General features: G+C 38.9%; 1 non-coding gene across 1 annotated transcript; it reads left to right on the forward strand.

The window, feature by feature from the left end:
• The first annotated feature begins 2,042 nt into the window (after positions 1–2,042).
• LOC120361735 (small nucleolar RNA SNORA1) lies at positions 2,043–2,151 on the forward strand. The gene has a single exon (XR_005577868.1). It is a non-coding gene; the product is annotated as a small nucleolar RNA SNORA1 (small nucleolar RNA).
• Positions 2,152–10,582: the final 8,431 nt, after the last annotated feature.

Genomic DNA, 10,582 nt, shown 5'->3' on the forward strand with positions numbered 1-10,582 from the left:
TATCCCGGGGATGCAAGGATGGTTCAACTACACAAATCAATCAATGTGATACTTCATATCAACAGAATGGAGGATAAAACCATATAATCATTTCAATTGACACTGAAAAAGCATTTGATAAAATTCAATATCCCTTCATAACAACAACAACAACAAAAAAAAACCCTCGGCCGGGTGCAGTGGCTCAAGTCTGTAATCCCAGCACTTTGGGAGGCCAAGGCAGGTGGATCAAGATGTCAAGAGATCCAGACCATCCTGGTCAACATGGTGAAACCCCGTCTCTACTAAAAATACTAAAAATTAGCTGGGCATGGTGGCGCGTGCCTGTAATCCCAGCTACTCAGGAGGCTGAGGCAGGAGAATTGCCTGAACCCAGGAGGCGGAGGTTGCGGTGAGCCGAGATCGCGCCATTGCACTCCAGCCTGGGTAACAAGAGCGAAACTCCGCCTCAAAAAAAAAAAAAAAAAAAAGTCCTCAAACTTCAGTATAGACAGAACATACCTGAACATAATAAAAGCCATATATGACTGGTCCACATAATGAATGGGGATAACCTGAAAACCTTTCCTTTAAGATCTGGAACATGACAAAAATGTCCATTTTCAACACTGTTATTCAACGTAGTACTGGAAGTCCTAGCTGGAGGAATTAGACAAGAGAGGAAAATAAAGGGCATCCAAATCTACAAACAATTATCCTTGTTTGTAGATGATACAACCTTATATTTGGAAAAGTTTAAAGACTCTATAAAACAACGATTAGAACTGATAAATAAATTCAGTACATTTGCAGGATACAGAATCAACATACAAAAACAAGTAATATTTCTATATGCCAGCAGTGAACAATCTGAAAAAGAAATAAAAAATCCCATTTACAATAGCCATGAATAGAATTAAATACCCAGGAATTAACCAAAGAAGTGAAAGATCTCTATAATGAAAACTATAAAACACACTGTTGGAAGATATTGAATAAGACACCAAAACATGGAAAGATATTCCATGTTGGAATATGATTAAGTTGATGGATTGGAAAATTAACATTGTTAAAGTAACACTGCTACCCAAAGCAATCTACAAATCTGATATAATCTCTATCAAAATACCAATGACATTCTTCACAGAAGCAGAAAACACAATTATAAAGTTTACCTGGAACTACAAAAGATGCAGAATAGTCAAAGCTATCCTAGGTGAAAAGAAAAAAACTGAAAGAATCACAATACCTAGCTTGAAATTGTACTACAGAGCTATAGTAACTAAAACAACTTGGTACTGTCATAAAAACAAACACATGGAACAATGGAACAAAATAGACACATAGAACAATGGAACGCAGAAACAAGTCCATGCACTTACAGTGAATTTATTTCTGACAAAGGTTCTAAGAACATACAATGTGTAACCTGTCTTCAATAAATGATGCTGGGAAAACTGGATATCCATATGCAGAAGAATGAAACTAGACCCCTATCTCTCACCATATATAGAAATCAAATCATAATGGATTAAAGACTTTAGTATAAGACCTCAAACCACGAAACTACTAAAAGAAAACATTTGGGGAACTCTCCAGGACATTGGAGTGGGTAAAGATTTCTTGAGTAATACCACACAAGCACAGGCAACCGAAGCAAAAATGGATAAATGGGATCACATGAAGTTAAAAAGCTTCTGCACAGCAAAGAAAACAATAAACAAAATGAAGAGACAACCCACAGAATGAGAGAAAATATTTGCAAATGACTCTTTTGAGGAAGGGTTAATAACCAGAATATGGAGCTCAAGCAACTCTATAGGAAAAAAATATAATAATCTGACTTAAAAATAATTTAATTGTATATTAAAGAAACTAAAAGTATAATTGGATTGTTTGTAACATACAGGATAAAAGCTTGAGTTGATGGATACCCCATTGACTCTGATGTGATTATTACATAATGCATGCCTGTATCAAACACTCTTATGTACTCCATAAATACATACACCTACTATGTACTCACAAAAATTAAAAACTAAAAATTAAAAATATAGCTATTACAACTTATTTTTATAAAGTACATAATAGATAATGTGGCTAAATTGAGACAGGTTATGCTTCCACCACTGTGTGCATATTGCAGTGGTGACAATGAGACCTGTAACATTTTGCTATGCTTATGAGTAAAATACGTAGGAGAAAAGTGTTACACATTTAAATAAGGAATATTCAGCTTTTATCTCATAAGACCACTGTTTGTAGGTTATGTATTGACTGAAACATTGTAATATGGTACATGACTGTGTCTTAGATCATGTGTCAAAATATAATTTAAAAAATATATATAATAGATATATTTCACCCTTTTATATTCAACCTATATATGTTTTATATTTATATTTATATTTACGGGAATCTAGTAGCTAGCACATCATTGAGGTTTACACTTTTTACCCGGTTGCAGAATCCCTGTCTTTTACTTGGATGAAAATTAACCTATACTCAACATAATTATCAATATAGTCTATTTGTGGTTTACAATTTTGTTTTCATTTATTTTTTGTTTGTTGGATTGTTCCTTTATTCTTCCTTTCCTCTCTTATTTTTGGTTATTCAAATATTCTTTTAGCCTTCTAATATTATTCTTTAATTGTCTTTTGACTTTGGTACTTTACATCATGTGTTAGTGATTTGCAGAGATTACACTTCACCTTTAATAATGCTCTGCTTAGGGTTAATATTATACTATTTCATACAATTAGTCAGAAATTTATAACAGCATAGTTCCCTCATCTTTGTGCTATTGTTGTTGTATGTGTATTACAATTGTGTATGTTATTATGTTTACAATACTAATTTAAATAGTGATACATCTTAAAAATTAAGAAAATTATAACTTTTGATAGCAACCTATGTAACTACCATTTTTTTTTGTATTCTTTTTTCCTTCTTATAGATCTATCTGTTGTCATTTGCCTTCAGACTGCAAAAATTTACTTGTTATGTAGATATACAAAACAAGAAATAAATGCTTTTGTTGTATGTTCATTTTTAAATAATAGTTTTACTTGATAAAGAATTCTGGGTTTACAGTTTCTTTCGACATTTTAGTGATGTTAATTCCACTACCTCCATTGCGTCTGGTGAGAGGATAAATATCATTGATGTTGTTGTTTTCTTGTATGTAATGTGTCTTTTTCTTCAGCTATTTTCAAGATTTTCTTTTTTCTTTGAAAAATTTTTTTTTTTACTGGGCATTCAGTGAGAGTCTTGGATCTGTAAGTTTATGTTCTTCACTGAATCTGAAAAATCCAATCTTGTTTGTTGATTTTTTTCTTTGCCCTTCAGGAACTCCAATTATGTGTATAAATCTATAACTTGGATATTCTTCTTTAGGTCTGCGAGATGCTCTCCTTTTACTTATTTATTTTTTTTACCCTCTCTGTTCTTCAGGTTGTATCATTGTGTACATTCATTTTCAATTTTACTGATTCTTGTGCTACTTCACTATATTCACTCTTTCCTTTCTAGTTAATGGAGTTCTCAGTTCTATAATTTTCGTTTGGTATTTGTTTTAATAGTTTCTCTTACTCTGCTGTGTTTGTCATTTTTTTCATTGATTAGGACTATATTTTCCTTCAAAATTTTCAACATATTTGTAATATCTGATTTAAGTCATTTTCTGCTAATTTTTAACATACAGGACATCTTGGAGTCAGTTTTGATTGCTTTTTCTCTTGACTATGGTCACCTTTTTTATTTTTGCATGTCCACTTATTTTTGATAGAGAACTGAACAGTCTGGCTATTACACTGCAGACTTTGGATTTTCTTATATTTTTTTGAAGAACATTCTAGCAGTCAATTACCCTGGCTGAACTCAAACTCCAAACCCTGTTTCTCTGTCACCACTAAAATCTCTTCCTTTTACTCATCTTTTCTGCTGATCCTCCTGAAGTTTCGCCTGTGTATATGTAAGTCAGAAATCAGCTAAAATTTTGGTCAGACTTTGTATTTGGAAGTAGAAATTCTCATTTGCATGTCATCCTTTCTGTGATTTCCAGCACTCTGATGGTTCCAAATTTTGTATTCTGACTTCTTAAGGCAGTAATCCCTGGCTTTCTGCTTGAGTCTCAATAGTTTTATTCCACCCAGGTGAGCATGTGCTCTCAGCAAAAAGCCACATAATCCTGCATTTCACCCTGTGCAGACCCCTCTTTAAAAGATTAACTCCCCTCTGGTTTTGTGCCTTCTTTTGATTAATCTCTAATTAGATGGTTTTTGTATTTTTCTGGAGTTTATATTTTTTTATCTGTTGGAATTTAGTCTAAGACAAGCTATTCTTTTCTTAACAGAAGAGGAATTCATGATCTCATCTTGATTTGAGGTTTGATTGAGCATATTTTCATAAATTCTGTGTCATTTGATTTCTCTCCTGTGGAAAGAAAGCTTTTTTTCTATCCATTGCCTTTTTGCTTGGCTTTTTCTCATTGATTTGAATAAACTCCTTGTATCTTGTGGCTATTAATTCTCTGTCTGTTTTAACTAATTTACATATTTTCTCACTCTATTTTATTTTCATGAGTGACCTCTTTCCTTAATAAAATTATAGAAATGAAGAAAATCTATACAGCCAGTTTGGAAACAAAAAGAAACAGATGTAAAATGAAACCTGATAGCAACTTAGCTTCAGGTTGCCTGTTTTTTTTCTGGCCTTAAACATTCAGTTTGAGAAATTACGGAAAATAATAGAAACCCACAGACTTTCTCTAGGAAAGGCTGAAGTGACTAAGTGGAAGGAGAAATCTCATATATCAATGATAGTGGTAACATTTGGGAGTTCAAATACAGTAATTCACACTATTGTCAATGTGTGGTCCTATTTGGGGCATAGCTAATTGGTGCATTTTCCTTCGATCAAAGGGTATAGTCCACCCAAGTCCAGGGTTAGGCTGAGGGAAGAATTATGAGCTGTGAGACCTTGGGCAGGTTGTCAGCCTATTTTTCTTTTTGTAAAGTGAGATCAATACGTACTAATTTGTAGGATTATGGTGAGAATTAAAGATGACATGTAAAACACCTAGAAGAGTATTCAAATTGGTATCATTTGCTACGTGTGAACCCTAGAAAGTGAATTAACTTTTCTTCTATATCTTAATCCCAGAGAGAACAGAGATTTTTCTGGAAATAATGTCTCATAAGTTCAGTTATTTATATATCTGGTTCTGTTACTTGGATATGTATATAAACACTGTAGAAAGAAGAAATCCATCCTTTGTTAATAAAACACCAATTTCCTAAATGTCCTCTCTCAGAGTCAAGAAAGTCGCGTTCCCTGTACCTACTTCAAAGGATTCTTTATCATGGACCATGGGCATGAACATTCCTTGTGAAAGACAACTGTGTAGGTAGTTTTGAGCATAACCTGAGATAGTCTCTTTAGTGTGTGAACTGGTTAGGATGACCACAAAGCTTTCCCTTAATGACAAAAGAGCTTGAGAAATGCAACAAACAAAAATTATTAATTAAAAAAAAGGTGAAACCAGCAAATGATGTGCAAATTGAGTTTTAGAAAGATTGGGAATGTTCCATCAAAGAAAAGCAGAGACTATCCCTCTCCAAGGAGCTTTGTGAAATACAAAACCTCTTCGTGAGACACTGTTTGGAAAGAGGGATAGGAAATACTCAGCCTGTAGCCTGACCAGTTCCATGAGCATTTAACTCACTCCATTTACTGTGGCTTTATACTGAAGCCCCCCCAAGAAGCAGTAGGTCCCCCTACCCCTGAGCTCCAGGCCAGCTGCTCTTTGTCTCTGCAGCCCCTTCACTTCCTCTGCCTCCATACACCCACCGGATCCACCCCAAGATGCTGTGCTGACCTCTGCTTCTGAGAATCAGTCCTGCCTCCCTTTGTGCTTCTGCAGGGAGGGGTGTGGAGGGTGGCATGCTGGTCAACACCTCCACAAAAGCAGCAAGTTTGAGATGAAATCTGCGTTCCCTCCTGGCTGGGGGCAAATGTAGCCATGGGAACGGCAGTAAAACACAGTGCTCTGTGCTTGCAGCCCATGGCTGAGTCTCCCGCCTCCTTCCCCAGCTGTCTTGGGAGTCTGGCTGGGTGCACTGGGGTGGCCTCTGCTTTTCGCCCTGAAGTGACTGCTCTTTTTCTCCTCTACTCTCTGGATCCCTGATGGGATTTCTTTATCAGAGACAGCCATTGATTATTGCTTAAGTCACAGATGCACATTGCTCGCTCTCATGAGGTTTAGGTTTAGCTCAGGAGAAAGGGATCTTTGAGAAACGCAGCAGTGTACTTACAATCTTATGGGGTTTACCTTGACTTACTTCCTTTCTTTACATTGTGAGGCTTCTCTCAATTTTTTCATCGCCAGATTTCTTCCCTTTACCTTTGGGCCTTAAGTTGTTGTGAGCAGAAATTTGACGAGGCAGGAAGATGTGGTGGCATTTACTTTCTTTTTAAAAACATGTGCTTTCCCAGAAATAATATAAACAACACCACACACTTGCCATACATATTTAGCAGAGTGAAGCACTTTCAGTCTTTAAAGAGTCATCACTTCGTTCGGAGTGCTGTCTCTGACCTGTCTCTGTCACGTTACCTGTTTGGCCTGGGGCAGGTAACTTAGTGTCCTCGTATGTGACAGGTCGGGCCTGCATTAGCTCTTTCAGATTCGCAGAGAGGGCAGCAGGGAGAACTTTCTTCCTCTGAGCACGTTTTCCTAAAGTGATACTGTTTAGAATGTATACATTTGTTAATTAGCGTATAATTAACGATTTTAAAGTCCACCCTCTGGTGTCGTTCAATACATTCACACTGTTGTATGAGCACCACTGCTATTCAGTCCCCAAACCTTTTAATCTCCCCAAAAATATAGCTTGTACCCGGTCAGCAGTCTTTCTCTCTTCCCTCCTATCCACTAGTCCTAATACCATTAGCCTGCCTTTTGTCCCCATGGGTTTACCTATTGTGGAAATATCACATACACAGTATGTGGTCTTTTGTGTCTGACTTACTTCCCTTGGCATAATGCTTTCAGTGTTCATTCACATTGTACCACATGTCGGTACTCCATTCCTTTTTATGGCTGAATAATACTCTGTTGTATGGCTATACCACAGCTTGTTTACCCTTCCATCCATCAATGTGCATTTGGGCTGTTTCTACTTTTTGGCGATTGTGAACAATGCTGCTGTGACCCTGTGTATCCATGTACTTGTTTGATACCTGTGTTTTGTTCTTTGAGGTATATACCTATGAGTGGAGCAAGTGAAACCTTTTGAAAAATTTTAAAAATGAGCATAGGTTGGCGTGATGCTTATTCTGTCTGTGATGATGAGAAATGAGTGACAGCATGTGGAAGTGAGCGTGCAGGATACTAGCCCCCCCTTGCTGCACCTGTTCCTGCACCCACCTGATGTTTATTGACGTCAACTAAGCTAGGCTGGACAAGTACGAGGGGCAGGAGGAGATGCCATTGTGTAGAATGCACACAATTTGCCTACTTATTCAACTAAATACTCATTGAGGTCTGCTGTGACGGGATTTTGCAAATGCCCTTGAATCCTTCTCGGCTGACTTTAAGTGAGGTGAGCATGCTGAGGGGCTTGGTCAGCAGAGCCCTGCACAGGAAGGTTCAGATATTCCTTGCTCCAGACTCCAAATAGCATCGAGGTGTCCATGGCTCACCCTGCGCTGGGCCCACCCTTCCTGACTGCCTGCCCTGCGAGATTTTAGATCTGTTTTTCAGTCTCATGATTGCACAGGGCAGTTCTTGACGCACAGTTCTTTGTCTCTCTCTATCCCTATCTGTCTGTGTGTCTCTTCCACTGGTTCTGTTATTCTGGTTGAACCCTGACTGACATATACAGCAATAGCTCAGACCCTTGTTCAAGCTTGGCTCAGCCTCCTCCATCAGTGGTGGGTGTGTGTGAATGTTCAGGTGGGAATTGAAGCAACTGGAGTAGCCCTGACCTTCTGAAGGGAGTAGACAAGACGTAGGTCTTACATCTGTTTAACAAACAATGCTTGAGACTCCTGTGCCTGGAAGATGAGGTAAACATAGTTTTCTTTGTTCTTCCTGTTAAACACAACTAGCCCCACCAGACATGACATATACAACATATAAAAGATGACGGTGAAAGGCAGGAAAGAGGAGGCCAGCTGCCCAGTGATCTTGAGTTTTCTGGGTTTTCCTTTTGCCTCATATGTTCCAGACTTAGAGCTGAAGAAGCTGGCAACCTGGAAAAGTTAACAGGCTCAGATGAAAGCAGCCCCTACAAAATCTGCTCTCTTGCCAGAGGAGCAGGAAAGAGGCAGCCTAGTACAACAGAAAACGTTTAGACAATAACCACTCTACCAGTGAAATGCTGCAGGAAAACTGTGGCCCCATCCTCCAGGAAAGGCACAGTGGAGAACCTAGCCATGTGGACTGAGGCAGCCAATTTCCTGCCAGGGTGGTGTCAGAGAGGGCTGTGTTCGAGGAGCTGTGTTTATCCCACTGGCTGGCAATGATGCCTGTGCCAGTGCAGACCACACTGGGAACCTGGACTTCCCCTCCTGCCATGCACTGATCGTGTCCTCCAAAATTCATATGCTGAGGCCTTCACTCACAAAGTGATTGTGTTTGGAGACAGGCTGTACAAGGAGATAATTATGTTAAATGTGGCCATAAGGGCGTGACCCTGGTCCTACAGGATTAGTGCCCTTAAAAAGAAGAAGAGAGAGATGAAAGTCCATGTGAAGACACAGCAAGAAGGCTGCCATCTGCAAGCCATAAAGAGAGCCCTCAGCAGACACAGGCCCTGCTGGCAGCTTGATCTTCGACTTTTGTCCTCCAGAACTGGGAGAAAATTATTGTCTGTGGTTTAAGATGCCCAGTCTTTGGCCCCTTCTTACCCCTCTGGTTAGGGGTTAGAGTGCTGGTGTCATTTGAGGCTTTGGAGGGAGCAGATGCCTGGCTTTTCATTCCGTTTGGGACAGATCCCGAATGTAATGAAAAAACGTGATCAGGAGCTGCCAACACTGAAGGTCAGATGGGTTAGAATTATCCAAAACTGACTGAAAGAAGCCTTACAACAAATGAATGAAACAGAAAGTGGGAGAAAAGAAATAAAGAATTCTAGCAGAGAAACAGAAAGCCTCAGGAAATAGTCGAAGATATAAAGAAGCAAACTGAAAACTTAAAAGTGAAAAATACAATAAGTGGAATAAAATCTCAGTGGACAGACTCAACGGATGAGCAAAGGGACACAGGAGTCAGTGAGCTGGGGGTGAATGCAACACCAAGGAAACAAGCCGGTTAGAAACAGTTGGAATTCACGAACAGGTATTTCACCCCAGAAGATATACAGATGGAAAATAAGCATCTGAAAATATGTTTAATATCATTAACTATTGGGGAAATGCAAATGAGATATCACCACACATTTGTCAAAATGTCTAAAATAGAAAAAAATAGGGCTGACATCAAATTCTGGTGAAGATGCAAAGAAACAGAGTCATTATGTATTACTGGTTGCAGTGTAAACTGGTACAGCCACTCTAGAAAAGAGTTGTGCATTTCCTTAAAAAATGAAACACACACCATGCAATCCAGCAGTTACACTCCTGGGCATGGATCTCAAAGAAATGCAATGTATTCTCACACCAACACTTTCCATGGATGTCCATGGCAGCTTTGTTAATAGTAACCTCACCCTAGAAGCAGCAGCCACGTCACTGCTGGATCATACCCAGCAATAACCTGGAGTCTCACTGATACAACAATCTGGGCAATCTCTGGAGAATTATTTTGTGTCCAAAAGCCAGATACAAAAGTTAAATGCTGTTTGATTTTATTGACATAATCTTCTTGAAATGATCACGTTATAGCAATGGGGAGCAGCTTAATTGTTTCCAGGGGTCAAGATGGGGTGAGGTAGAGGGATGTGAGTGTGTCTGTAAAAGGACGAATGGAGGGAGAGCTGTGGGGAAGGAAATGAGCTGCATCCGGCTGGGTTAATGTCGGTATCCTGGTGGGATGCTGCATCTAGTTCTGTAAGATGTGACCATTCAGGGAAATCAGAGAAAGCGTGCAAGCGATCCTCTGTATTATTTTTCTCTCCCCTCCTGTCCCCTCCCCTCCCCTCCACTTCCCTTCCCTTCTCTTTCTTTTTTCTCTTCTTCATTTCTTTCTTTCTTTCTTTTTTTTTTTTTTTTTTTTTAGACAAAGTCTTACTCTGTCACCTGGGCTGGAGTGCAGTAGTGCCATCTCGGCTGACTGCAACTTCTGTCTCCTGAATTCAAGTGATTCTCCTGCCTCAGCTTCTCAAGTAGCTGGGATTAGAGGCATGTACTACCACACCCAGCTAATTTTTGTATTTTCAGTAGAGATGGGGTTTCGCAATGTTGGCCAGGCTGGTCTTGAACTCCTAACCTCAGGTAATTTGCCTGCCTTGGCATCCCAAAGTGCTGGGATTATGTATTATTTCTTACAACTGCATGCAAATCTACAGTTATTTCTCAAAATAAAAAGTTTAGTCAATGCCTCGCCAAAAATATTGGAATAGAAATGTGTAGGATTGCTAATCATTCCTTCCATTTC

This window comes from Saimiri boliviensis, chromosome 13 (genome assembly GCF_048565385.1).
Source record: "Saimiri boliviensis isolate mSaiBol1 chromosome 13, mSaiBol1.pri, whole genome shotgun sequence".
In the NCBI taxonomy this organism is placed as follows: domain Eukaryota; kingdom Metazoa; phylum Chordata; class Mammalia; order Primates; family Cebidae; genus Saimiri; species Saimiri boliviensis.